Here is a 14,411-nt window from a genome sequence, read left to right on the forward strand (position 1 = left end):
TTGAAAAACAAAAAATCCTACCGAGTGGAGAGCAGCCCTCCCACTCGGAGGCTTAGCTGCAGTCCAGTGCTCGCCTAAGTTCTCTCGCTTGAGGACTTAGCTGCAGTCAGGCACTCACCTAAGTTTGAAAAATCCTACCGAGTGGAGAGCAGTCCTCCCACTCGGGGGCTTAGCTGCAGTCCGGTACTCGCCTAAGTTTTCTCGTTTGAAGACTTAGCTGCGGTCAGGTACTCGCCTAAGTACGAAACACATCCCGCTCTGTAGTAACTGTTGGAAATATGCCCTAGAGGCAATAATAAAATGGTTATTATTATATTTCCTTGTTCATGATAATCGTTTATTATCCATGCTAGAATTGTATTGGTAGGAAACTCAGATACATGTGTGGATACATAGACAACACCATGTCCCTAGTAAGCCTCTAGTTGACTAGCTCGTTGATCAATAGATGGTTACGGTTTCCTGACCATGGACATTGGATGTCGTTGATAACGGGATCACATCATTAGGAGAATGATGTGATGGACAAGACCCAATCCTAAGCCTAGCACAAAGATCGTGTAGTTCGTATGCTAAAGCTTTTCTAATGTCAAGTATCATTTCCTTAGACCATGAGATTGTGCAACTCCCGGATACCGTAGGAATGCTGTGGGTTTACCAAATGTCACAACATAACTGGGTGGCTATAAAGGTTCACTACAGGTATCTCCGAAAGTGTCTGTTGGGTTGGCACGAATCGAGACTGGGATTTGTCACTCCGTGTAAACGGAGAGGTATCTCTGGGCCCACTCGGTAGGACATCATCATAATGTGCACAATGTGACCAAGGAGTTGATCACGAGATGATGTGTTACGGAACGAGTAAAGAGACTTGCCAGTAACGAGATTGAACAAGGTATCGGGATACCGATGATCGAATCTCGGGCAAGTATCGTACCGCTAGACAAAGGGAATTGTATACGGGATTGATTAAGTCCTTGACATCATGGTTCATCCGATGAGATCATCGTGGAACATGTGGGAGACAACATGGGTATCCAGATCCCGCTGTTGGTTATTGACCGGAGAGTTGTCTCGGCCATGTCTGCATGACTCCCGAACCCGTAGGGTCTACACACTTAAGGTTCGATGACGCTAGGGTTATAGGGAAAGTATGTATGCGGTTACCGAATGTTGTTCGGAGTCCCGGATGAGATCCCGGACGTCACGAGGAGTTCCGGAATGGTCCGGAGGTAAAGATTTATATATGGGAAGTCCTATTTTGGTCACCGGAAAAGTTTTGGGTGCTATCGGTAATGTATCGGGACCACCGGGAGGGTCCCGGGGGTCCACCAGGTGGGGCTACCTGCCCCAGAGGGCTGCGTGGGCCAGGTGTGAGAGGGGACCAGCCCCAGGTGGGCTGGTGCGCCCCCCACCAGGGCCCAAGGTGAAGAGAGAAGGGAAAAAGGGGAAACCCTAGGCTCAGATGGGCCTAAGGCCCACCTAGTGGTGCGCCCCCCTCTCTCCCCCCTTGGCCACCACCCTAGATGGGTTTGGGGCTGCCGCACCCCTTGGGGTGGAAACCCTAAAGGGGGCGCACCCCCTCCCTCTCCCCTATATATACTTGAGGACTTTGGGGCTGCCAACACATGAGTTTTGACCTCTCCATGGCGCAGCCCTGCCTCTCTCCCTACTCCTCTCCCGCGGTGCTTGGCGAAGCCCTGCAGGATCGCCACGCTCCTCCACCACCACCACGCTGTCGTGCTGCTGCTGGATGGAGTCTTCCCCAACCTCTCCTTCTCCCCTTGCTGGATCAAGGCGTAGGAGACGTCACCGGGCTGCACGTGTGTTGAACGCGGAGGTGCCGTCCGTTCAACACTAGGATCTCCGGTGATTTGAATCACGACGAGTATGACTCCATCAACCCCGTTCACTTGAAGGATTCCGCTTAGTGATCTACAAGGGTATGTAGATGCACTATCCTTCCCCTCGTTGCTAGATTACTCCATAGATTGATCTTGGTGATGCGTAGAAAATTTTGAATTTCTGCTACGTTCCCCAACAGTGGCATCATGAGCTAGGTCTATGCGTAGTTTCTATGCACGAGTAGAACACAAAGCAGTTGTGGGCGTTGATATTGTCAGTTTACTTGCCGTTACTAGTCTTATCTTGATTCGGCGGCATCGTGGGATGAAGCGGGCCGGACCGACCTTACACGTACTCTTACGTGAGACTGGTTCCATCGACTGACATGCACTAGTTGCATAAGGTGGCTAGCGGGTGTCTGTCTCTCCCACTTTAGTCAGATCGGATTTGATGAAAAGGGTCCTTATGAAGGGTAAATATAAATTGGCATATCACGTTGTGGTTTTCGCGTAGGTAAGAAATGTTCTTGCTAGAAACCTATAGCAGCCACGTAAAAACTTGCAACAACAATTAGAGGACGTCTAACTTGTTTTTGCAGCATATGCCTTGTGATGTGATATGGCCAAAAGGATGTGATGAATGATATATGTGATGTATGAGATTGATCATGTTCTTGTAATAGGAATCACGACTTGCATGTCGATGAGTATGACAACCGGCAGGAGCCATAGGAGTTGTATTAATTTATTTATGACATGCGTGTCAACATAAACGTCATGTAATTACTTTACTTTATTGCTAAAGCGTTAGCCATAGTAGTAGAAGTAATAGATGACGAGACAACTTCAAGAAGACACGATGATGGAGATCATGATGTCATGCCGGTGACAACGATGATCATGGAGCCCCGAAGATGGAGATCAAAAGGAGCAAAATGATATTGGCCATATCATGTCACTATTTGATTGCATGTGATGTTTATCATGTTTTACATCTTATTTGCTTAGAACGACGGTAGCTTAAATAAGATGATCCCTCGCAATAATTTCGAGAAAGTGTTCCCCCTAACTGTGCACCGTTGCGAAGGTTCGTCGTTTCGAAGCACCACGTGATGATCAGGTGTGATAGATTCTAACGTTCGAATACAACGGGTGTAAGCCAGATTTACACACGCAATACACTTAGGTTGACTTGACGAGCCTAGCATGTACAGACATGGCCTCGGAACACGGAAGACCGAAAGGTCGAACATGAGTCGTATAGAAGATACGATCAACATGAGATGTTCAGCGTTGATGACTAGTCCGTCTCATGTGATGATCGGACACGGCCTAGTTGATTCGGATCATGTTTCACTTAGATGACTAGAGGGATGTCTATCTGAGTGGGAGTTCATTAAATAATTAGATTAGATGAACTCAATTATCATGAACATAGTCTAAATTGTCTTTGCAAATATATTGTAGATAAATAGCACACGTTGTAGCTCCCTGTTTCAATACGTTCCTAGAGAAAGATTAAGTTGAAAGATATTGTAAGCAATGATGCGGACTAGGTCCGTAGTCTGAGGAGTGTCCTCACTGCTACACAGAAGGCTTACGTCTTTGATGCACCGCTCGATGTGCAAACCCCTACAACATCGTCTGTGGATGTTGTGAACACCTGACAGACACATCCTGATGACTACTTGATAGTTTAGTGCACCATACTTTACGGCTTAGAATCGGGATTCCAATGACGTTTTGAACACCATAGAACATATGAGATGTTCCAAGAGGTGAAATTGAGATTTCAGGCTCATGCCCGTGTTGAGAGGTGTGAGACCTCTGACAAGTTCTTTTGCCAACAAGATGGAGGAGAATAGCTCAGCTAGTGAGCATGTGCTCAGAATGTCTGGGTGCTACAATCACTTAAATCAAGTGGGAGTTAAACTTCCAGGTAAGATAGTGATTGATAGAGTTCTCTAGCCACTATCACTAAGCTACTAGATCTTCGTGATGAACTATGACATGCAAGGGATGGAGTTGATCCCGGAGCTGTTTGCGGTGCTTAAGACCGCAAAAGGTAGAAATCAAGAAGGAGCATCAAGTGTTGATGGTTTAACAAGACCACTGGTTTCAAGAAGGGCAAGGGCTAGAAGGGAAACTTCATGGATGGCAAACCAGTTGCCGCTCCAGTGAAGGAACCCAAGATTGAACCCAAACCCGAGACTAAGTGCTTCTATTGTAAGGGGAACGGTCACTGGTAGCGGAATTACCCCAAATGCATGGTAGATAAGAAGGCTGGCAACTTCAACAAAGTATATACGTGTTATTAATGTGTACCTCGCTAGTACTCCTGGTAGCACCTGGGTATTGGATACCGGTTCAGTTGCTATTACTGGTGACTTGAAGCAAAAGCTATGGACTAAACGGAGACTGGCTAAGGGCGAGGTGACGATGTGTGTATTTCCAAAGTTGATGAGATCACCATCGCACGCTCCATCTGCCTTCGGGGTTAGTATTGAACCTAGATAAATGTTATCAGGTGTCTATGTTGAGCATGAATATGATTAGATCATGTTCATTGCAATACGGTCATTCATTTAAGTTAGAGAATAATGGTTATTTTGTTTACATGAATGATACCTTTCATGGTCATGCACCCTATGTGAATGGTTCATTGAATCTCGGTCGTGGTGATACACATGTTCACGCCAAAAGATGTAGAGTTAATAATGATAGTACCACTTTCTTGTGGCACTGCCGCTTAGGTCATATTGGCATAAGATGCATGAAGAAACTCCATGTCGATGGATGTTTGGAGTCACTTGATTTTGAATCGCTTGACACATGCGAGCCATGCCTCATGGGCAGGATGACTAAGACCCCGTTTTCAGGTACAATGAAACAGGCAAGTGACTTGTTGGAAATCATACATGCTGATGCGTGTGATCCAATGAGGATTGAAGCGTGCGGTGGATATCGCTATTTTCTCATCTTCACTTACGATTTGAGTAGATATAGGTATATTTACTTAATGAAGCACAAGTCTAAAACGTTTGAAAAGTTCAAGCGATTTCAGAGTGAAGTTAAGAATCATCATAACAATAAGATCATGTTCCTACGATCTGATCAAAAGGGGATTTTCTGAGTTATGAGTTTGGCAAATCACTTAAGACATTGTGGAATTGTTTCACAGTTGAAGCCACCTGGAACACCACAGTTGTAATGGTGTGTCCAGAAGTCGTAATTGAACCCTATGAGATATGGTGCGATCTATGATGTCTCTTACCAATCTACCATTTTCATTTTGAGGTTATGCATTAGAGACAGCTGCATTCACTTTAGATAGGACGCCATCTAAGTCCGTTGAGACGGCGTCGTATGGACATTGGTTTGGCAAGAAACCAAAGTTGTCGTTTCTTAATGTTTGGGGCTGCGATGCTTAAGGCTTCAGCCGGAGAAGCTCGAACCCAAAGCAGACAAACACATCTTCATAGGATACCCAAAGGTGACAGTAGGGTATACCTTCTATCTCAGATCCGAGGCCAAATTGTTTGTCGCTAAGAACGGGTCCTTTCTCGAGAAGGAGTTTCTCTCGAAAGAATTGAGTGGGAGGAAGATAGAACTTGATGAGGTTGTTGAACCTTTACTTCAACCAGAGAGTGATGCAACACAGAAAGATGTTTTCTGTGGCGCCTACGTCTGTTGAATAGGAAGTTAACGATAGTGATCATGAAGCTTCGGATCAAGTTGCTATCGAACCTCGTAGGTCGATAAGAATATGTACTACTCCTAAGTGGTACGGTAATCCTGTCTTAGATATCATGTTGTTAGACAACAATGAACCTACGAGCTATGGAGAAGCGATGGTGAGCCCGTATTCCGACAAATGGTTAGAAGCCATGAAATCCGAAATAGGATCCATATATCAGAACAAAGTATGGACTTTGGTGGACTTGCCCGATGATCGGCAAGCCATTGAGATAAATGGATCTTTAAGAAGAAGACGGACGTGGGCGATAATGTTGCCGTCTATGAAGCTCGACTTGTGGGAAAGAGTCTTTTCACAAGTTCAAGGAGTTGACTACGATGAGAATTTCTCACTCGTAGCGATGCTTAAGTCTGTCGAAATCATGATATCATTAGCTGTATTTTTCGATTATGAAATCTTACAGATGGATGTCAAAACAAGTTTTCTTACCAGTTTTCGTAAGAAAAGTTGTATGTGATACAATAAAAGGTTTTGTCGATCCTAAGGATGCTAAAAGGTATGCTGGCGCCAGCGATCCTTCTATGGACTAGAGCAAGCATCTCGGAATCGGAATATATGCTTTGATGGAGTAATCAAAGCTTTTAGGTTTATACAATGTTTGTTAGAAACTTGTATTTACAAGAAAGTGAGTGGGAGCACTACAATATTTCTGATAAGTATATTGGATGACATATTGTTGATCTGAAATAATGTAGAATTTCTGGAAAGCATAAACGGTTGTTTGAAGAGTGATTTTCAAAGGAAGACCTGGATAAAGCTGCTTACATATTGGGCATCAAGATCTATAGAAATAGATCAAGACGCCTGATGATACTTTCAAAGAACGCACACCTTGACATGTTTTTGAAAGAGTTCAAAATAGATCAGTCAAAGAAGGGGTTCTTACCTGAGTTGTAAGGTCTGAAGTTGAGTAAGACTCAAAGATTGACCACGGCAGAAGAAAGAGGAAGGACGGAGGTCGTCCCCTATGCTCTTGTCATAGGCTCTATACGGTATGCCATGCTGAGTACCGCACCTGATGTGTGCCTTGCCACATGTCTGACAAGAGGGTACAAAGGTGATCTAGGAGTAGATCACCAGATAGCGGTCAAAATTATCCATAGAGGAATAAGGAAACGTTTCTCGGTTATGGAGGTGATAAAGAGTTCGACGTAAAGAGTTACGTCGATGCAAGCTTAACACCTATCCGGATAGCTCTGAGTAGAGATACCGGATACGTATAATGGAGCAACAATTTGGAATAGCTCCAAGTGGAATGTGGTAGCAGCATCTATGATATGACATAAAGTTTTGCGAAGTACATAGGGATTTGAATATGGCAAGACCCGTTGACTACAACCTCTCTCACAAGCATAACATGATCAAACCCAGAACTCATTGAGTATTAATCACATAGTGATGTGAACTAGATTAGTGACTCTAGTAAACTCTTTGGACGTTGGTCACCTGGTGATGTGACCTGTGAGTGTTAATCACATGGCGATGTGAACTAGATTATTGACTCTAGTGGAAGTGGGAGACTGTTGGAAATATGCCCTAGAGGCAATAATAAATTGGTTATTATTATATTTCCTTGTTCATGATAATCATTTATTATCCATGCTAGAATTGTATTGATAGGAAACTCAGATACATGTGTGGATACATAGACAACACCATGTCCCTAGTAAGCCTCTAGTTGACTAGCTCGTTGATCAATAGATGGTTACGGTTTCCTGACCATGGACATTGGATGTCGTTGATAACGGGATCACATCATTAGGAGAATGATGTGATGGACAAGACCCAATCCTAAGCCTAGCACAAAGATCGTGTAGTTCGTATGCTAAAGCTTTTCTAATGTCAAGTATCATTTCCATAGACCATGAGATTGTGCAACTCCCGGATACCGTAGGAATGCTTTGGGTGTACCAAACGTCACAACGTAACTGGGTGGCTATAAAGGTTCACTACAAGTATCTCCGAAAGTGTCGGTTGGGTTGGCACAAATCGAGACTGGGATTTGTCACTCCGTGTAGAGAGGTATCTCTGGGCCCACTCGGTAGGACATCATCATAATGTGCACAATGTGACCAAGGAGTTGATCAAGGGATGATGTGTTACAGAACGAGTAAAGAGACTTGCCAGTAACGAGATTGAACAAGGTATCAGGATACCGACGATCGAATCTCGGGCAAGTATCGTACCGCTAGACAAAGGGAATTGTATACGGGATTTATTAAGTCCTTGACATCGTGGTTCATCCGATGAGATCATCGTGGAACATGTGGGAGCCAACATGGGTATCCAGATCCCGCTGTTGTTTATTGACCGGAGAGTTGTCTCGGCCATGTCTGCATGACTCCCGAACCCGTAGGGTCTACACACTTAAGGTTCGATGACGCTAGGGTTATAGGGAAAGTATGTATGCGGTTACCGAATGTTGTTCGGAGTCCCGGATGAGATCCCGGACATCATGAGGAGTTCCGGAATGGTCCGGAGGTAAAGATTTATATATGGGAAGTCCTATTTTGGTCATCGGAAAAGTTTCGGGTGCTATCGGTAACGTACCGGGACCACCGGGAGGGTCCCGGGGGTCCACCAGGTGGGGCTACCTACCCCAGAGGGCTGCGTGGGCCAAGTGTGAGAGGGGACCAGCCCTAGGTGGGCTGGTGCGCCCCCCCACCAGGGCCCAAGGCGAAGAGAGAAGGGGAAAAGGGGAAACCCTAGGCTCAGATGGGCCTAAGGCCCACCTAGTGGTGCGCCCCCCTCTCTCCCCCCTTGGCCGCCACCCTAGATGGGTTTGGGGCTGCCGCACCCCTTGGGGTGGAAACCCTAAAGGGGGCGCACCCCCTCCCTCTCCCCTATATATACTTGAGGACTTTGGGGCTGCCAACACATGAGTTTTGACCTCTCCATGGTGCAGCCCTGCCTCTCTCCCTACTCCTCTCCCGCGGTGCTTGGCGAAGCCCTGCAGGATTGCCATGCTCCTCCACCACCACCACGCCGTCGTTCTGCTGCTGGATGGAGTCTTCCCCAACCTCTCCTTCTCCCCTTGCTGGATCAAGGCGTAGGAGACATCACCGGGCTGCACGTGTGTTGAACGCGGAGGTGCCGTCCGTTCGGCACTAGGATCTCCGGTGATTTGAATCACGACGAGTACGACTCCATCAACCCCGTTCACTTGAACGCTTCCTCTTAGCGATCTACAAGGGTATGTAGATGCACTCTCCTTCCCCTCGTTGCTAGATTACTCCATAGATTGATCTTTGTGATGCGTAGAAAATTTTGAATTTCTGCTACGTTCCCCAACAGTAACAAGCTGCAGATCGACGACCACCTCCTCCTTGGAGAGCTTCGCCACAAATACAACATGCACTCCATCCTGCTCTGCAGTAACGAGGTGCAGGTCGACTGCTACCTTCCCCTTCGGAGCCGCGCCACAAGTACAAAAAAGTTGTCTTGAAAGAAGAACTATTTCCACTCGACGGGGGATTCCTAAAGATATTCAACGATAAACCGAGTTCAGATAAATCCTAAAGGGTCCGGACCACAGGTCAAAGTGCTCAGGCATTCAGCCCGAAAGAGTTTAACGGTTACAAAAACCACTCGGCATTCCGAGGCAAATTTAAGGTGGGGCATAAAAGTTTGTTCACTCCGCAGGAGGAGGGCTGGCAGGCTCGACGAACTCGTCCAGGTCGACGCTGTCGGCAATCCGAGTGGCGCAGCAATGAAAGTCTCCATAAAAGTTCGGAAGTCGTGCTTCTGGGTGTTGGCGACCTTGATTGCAGCCAGCTTATCTTGTCGCACCTCCTTGCAGTGGACACGAACCAAAGACAGAGCCACATCAGCGCCACACCGAGCAGAAGACTTCTTCCACTCCTGCACTCGGTCAGGGATTCCGTTAAGTCGAGTCATTAGAGACTCAAGATCGTTTTGGAGTGTGGCCTCTGGCCAAAGTGCCGGGTCGATTCGTGACATGGCGACCTTCAGTCGAGCCAAGTAGTCCACGGCACAGTCGATGCGAGATTCCAGTCGGAGCAGATTCATGGCAGTTTCATCTTTCACGGGAGAGTTGATTGGATCCAAACCTGGTTCGATCCGCCCAGTCTCCTCTTCGAAGTTCTGGCAAAACTCTGCATTCACGATCCAAGGATAAGTCAATTTTCGTACACTGAGTCGACACAAAAAAATCAGTCGGAACAGAATGTGCACCTTCAAGCTTGATGAACAACTTCTTGGCAAGACTTCTCAGATAGCTCTCCAGATCATCCCTCCTGCGAGCAATGCTTTCCATTTTCTCGCCCTGGACGAGATTCGCCTTCTTCCAGCGCGAGCACTCCTTGTTGGAGTCATTCAGAGCAGACTTCAGCCTGGTATTCTCTTCCTCCAACTGGCCGACCGAAGCCAGCTTCTGTTCGGCCAGAGAGACTCTGTCGTCAGCTTCCTTTCGGGCAGCAGCCAGATCCTGGTCCTTCTTTGCTAGAGCTTCCCTCAGCTTTTCTGCAAAGAAATGGTGCTTGATTCAGAAAGAGCAGAAGGGTACTCAAGCCCAAGGCAAACCAGTCGACAAAATCGTCTTACCATTGGCACCATCCTTAGCCTTTTGCAGCTCTGTCTTGGCCAGCTCCAAGTCAAGGTTCAGTTGGATCTGCTGTTTCTCCAAATCAGCAAAGTGAGCTCCCAGATCACAAGATTTCTGCAATCAAAGAGGAGAAGTTATTTTACAGCGAAAAACAACATTGGCAATAAATACTAAGACTACGGTCGACTGCCCGCAGTCCACCATAGTCTCGGGGACTACACCCAGTGGGTGCACTTTGCGTGCCCCCACCGGTTCTGATATCACTCGACCGGCCCGCCGAAGTCGAGTCCAGGAAGTAAAAAAAGGCAGAAAGAGAGAAAGTAGAACTCAGACTACAATCGACTGCCAGCAGTCCACCGTAGTCTCGGGGACTACACCCAGTGGGTGCACTTTGCGTGCCCCCACCGGTTCTGATCCCACTCAACCAGACTGAGTGGAAGAGACAAACTACTAGTTTGGTTTATACATTCAAAAAATACAACGACTACAGTCGACTGCCAGCAGTCCACCGTAGTCTCGGGGACTACACCCAGTGGGTGCACTCAGCGTGCCCCCACCGGTTCAAAATTTCAATCGACGCACCCAGTGGGTGTACAGATGCAAAGATTTTCGGAAAAGAGTCTTCAGATAACATATCCTAATAGCAGTGACCAATTAACCTGAACATTGCTTTGAAGGGCCGAGTTGGCGTCGTAGGCAGCCTGACTGGCGTCCCGCACCATCCTCATCTTCTCCATCATGATGCCCGCCTGACGTATGGCTTCCTTGGCAGCATTCGCTTCGTCCTCCGAGACATGATGGGTCGCAAAAACTAAAGGTGGGTCGACGGGAGCCTGAGCAGTCGACGAAGAGGGCAAGGCACTCAACAGTGGCACATCAAAGGTAACAGAACCCCGATTGGCGTCGCCAGTGTCCTGAACGACTGGTTCCGTCCTTGGCGTCGACTGTGGCGCCTCGCTTGTAGGAGCCTGCCTATTTTTCCTCGTCAAAGGCCTCTCGGGCTCTTCATCATCATCAGGGAGGTCAATAACGTTGGGAGCTATGCAAAGTTCAATCGTCAAAATCACATCACCCAATGGTACACGTTGCAGTTGAGTCGACCAAAATAAAGACAGTATGGCAGGAGTCATACCCAGTTTCGACGTGACCGCATCCTCCATCACCTCATCATCATCCCTATAAGCTGAGGTCCTAGAAGTGGCAGCGCTGACAGTTCCAAAGTTCGTCCGGTTAAAACAAGAAAAACAAACGACGCTGAGTGTCGAGTGTATACAGAGGAAGACACTTACGCAGAAGCGACGGGGATGTCAATCTTAATCTTCGGCAACACCTTCCGGATTTTTTTCGGCTCCGCAACTTTGGGGTGCTTGGGCGCTTTCTCGGTCGGGGTTGGTGAAGAGATCCGAGGACGCTTCGAAGATTGACCAGCTTGAGCAGTCGCCTTTTTATGGACGCTCGGTCGTTCTTGGGCAAGTTTGGATCGCCTCTCCCTGCGAGGAGGCGACTCGACTTCTTCTTCGTCGCTTGAGTCTTTGCTTTCTCCATCCTCTTCACCATCAGAAGTCCACTCGCCACTGTCGCCGCCGCTCGCCTTGCCTTCCAAGTCTTGCCCTTGCTCTCCATTGGGCATCGAGTACATTTCAATGAGGGCCTGGAAAAATAACAATCAAAAGACATTCAGTCGACCGCAAACGGGACATCACATGGAGAGTCGGAAAGTTACTTACAGAAACATACCTGCTCCGGCTGACGCGAGTTGTCGAATGGAGTCACCCTCCTGGATCCCCGAGGGTTGTCTTTGTTGCCAGTGATTCCTCTCAACCAGCTCTCCAAGGTATCCTCACTGACCTCCTCCAGGTGGATCCGAGTGGTATCTTCGAGCCCATAATACATCCACATCGGATGATCGCGCGCCTGAAGGGGTTGGATGCGTCGACCGAGAAAGACCTCCAGCATATCCATCCCGGTCACTCCGTCGCGGACGAGCTGGACGACCCGTTCGACCAGCTCCTTGACTTGCGCCTTCTCTTCTGGAACTATCTTCAGGGGAGCAGGCTTCTCCACTCGAGCCAAGGAGAAAGGAGGAAGCCTAGTCGACTGGCCAGGGGTCGGCTGATCCTTGCAGTAAAACCAAGTCGACTGCCAGCCCCGGACCGAGTCAGGAAGGATCATCCCCGGGAAAGTACTTTTGCTCCTCATCTGGATCCCCAGACCACCACACATATGGATCACCCGAGTCCTCTCGTCACTCGACTTGGTCTTTTTGACCGACTAGGAACGGCAAGTGAAGATATGTTTGAAGAGCCCCCAGTGCGGTCGACATCCCAAGAAGTTTTCGCACATAGACACGAAAGCGGCCAGATAGACTATGGTATTCGGAGTAAAATGGTGGAGCTGAGCCCCAAAGAAGTTCAAAAAAACCCGGAAGAAAGGGTGGGGAGGCAGCGAGAACCCACGATCTATGTGAGTTGCTAAGAGGACGCACTCACCCTCTCTGGGCTGCGGCTCAGTTTCGTCTCCCGGGAGTCGAGCCGACTTGTGGGGGATAAATCCCCCTTCCACCAGGTCGTCAAGGTCGTCCTGCGTGATTGTCGAGCGGATCCAGTCGCCCTGGATCCAGCCCGCCGGCAGGCCGGACCTCGACGAGGATCCGCCCCGGTTGGTCCGCTTTCCCTTCGCCTTCGCGGTTGCCTTCTTCGCGCGTTCCAGCACCGTCGTCTTGTCCTTTCCCATGGTGGCAGTTCAAGCTCGAGCGGAGATCCGGCGACGAGAAGGGAGCAAGGGTGGCGGAGAAATCGGGAGAAAACAAAGAGAGAATGGTGGCGTGCAGAACAGAGCCCCGGCCCAACGCCTTATATGAGGCTGCTTCCGAGTGGCTGACTGGTAGGCCCGGATGGCCCTGCCAAATCCCGTGGCGATCGCGCGCGCGATACGTGGCGAAAATGGTGGCGCAGGAATTGAGGCGGCTCCGCGCTATCCCATCCGTTTACTGCGGCCTCTCCCGTCCCGCGCGCTTCCCGAAATTTGGATCCCACGAAATCCGCGGGCAACAGAACAACTCGTTTGACCGAAGATCTCCTCCGCACCGTCACTCAGAACTCTTCAAGTATAAGAACTCACTCGACAAAACCTAAGAATGGGTCAAGGCGACTGGAAAGAAAGTTGTTGTCATCACTCTGGTCCATTGATCCGAAACAAGGTATGCTCATGACATGAAAAATGAGTCGGAGATGTGCTCAAACCCTTTCCCACTCAAACCTCGATCCATTCAGGGGCTAATGATGAAGCTATGTACCTAGGGTAGGGTCATGGACCTGTCCAAACTGACCTACCCAAGGACACCTCCAGAAGAAATCACATTTCAATCGACTTGGCGGTGTTTCACTCGACGGACTCGAAGACACTCGACCAAGAAGCAACCACTCGACCAAGATCCAACCACCCGATGACCAGGAGACCTAAAGTCACTCTGCACGCTAAACGGTCGGTCATTAAGTAGCTTTTATGGTCATCATATCACTTTATTAGGGGCGTTACCAGTAACGCCCGACCTTAATGTACTTAAAACCCTACATAACTGAGGGCCGGAGGGGTCTGGCGGACTCTATATAAGCCACCCCCCTCCTCAGTGTAAAGGGTTTGCACCCCTGTAATTCATACTCTCATAATCCAGTCGACCGCCTCCGGGCTCCGAGACGTAGGGCTATTACTTCCTCCGAGAAGGGCCTGAACTCGTAAACCTTGCGTTCTTACAACTTCTCCGTAGCTAAGATCTTGCCTCTCCATACTTACCCCCCTACACTACTGTCAGACTTGGAACCACGACATGCGGCGGGCGGAGTTCGTGCTCCGGCAAAAAACACTTGTGTACTTGCGTCTTTCTTCTTCCTCTACTCTTCTTGTTCCTCGAGAGCTGAGAGAGCGGAGAGAGGTGCTGCTGAGCGAGAGGAAGAGGAAGGTCGCGGCAACAATAGAATCATGTCTAAATTGGCGATATGGGACTAAAAATCTAGCTGTTGTGCTAGTATAGTCCTTCATTTACCGGAGTAGCCACCGCCCGCGTGCCTTCAACTTGCGTGAGTCGTACGTTTGGCCCCCATGTCTCCATCGATGCGACCTTTACTTGCATCTTCCTTCTTCCCAATCGGCAACGCTGCTCGCCACCGATCTCCTCCTATACCAGTCCAAGAAACGACATCCTCAATGGCAACAGACCAAGAATGGAGAAGACGAGACCTCCCTAGGG

This window comes from Triticum dicoccoides, chromosome 5A (genome assembly GCF_002162155.2).
Source record: "Triticum dicoccoides isolate Atlit2015 ecotype Zavitan chromosome 5A, WEW_v2.0, whole genome shotgun sequence".
In the NCBI taxonomy this organism is placed as follows: Eukaryota; Viridiplantae; Streptophyta; class Magnoliopsida; order Poales; family Poaceae; genus Triticum; species Triticum dicoccoides.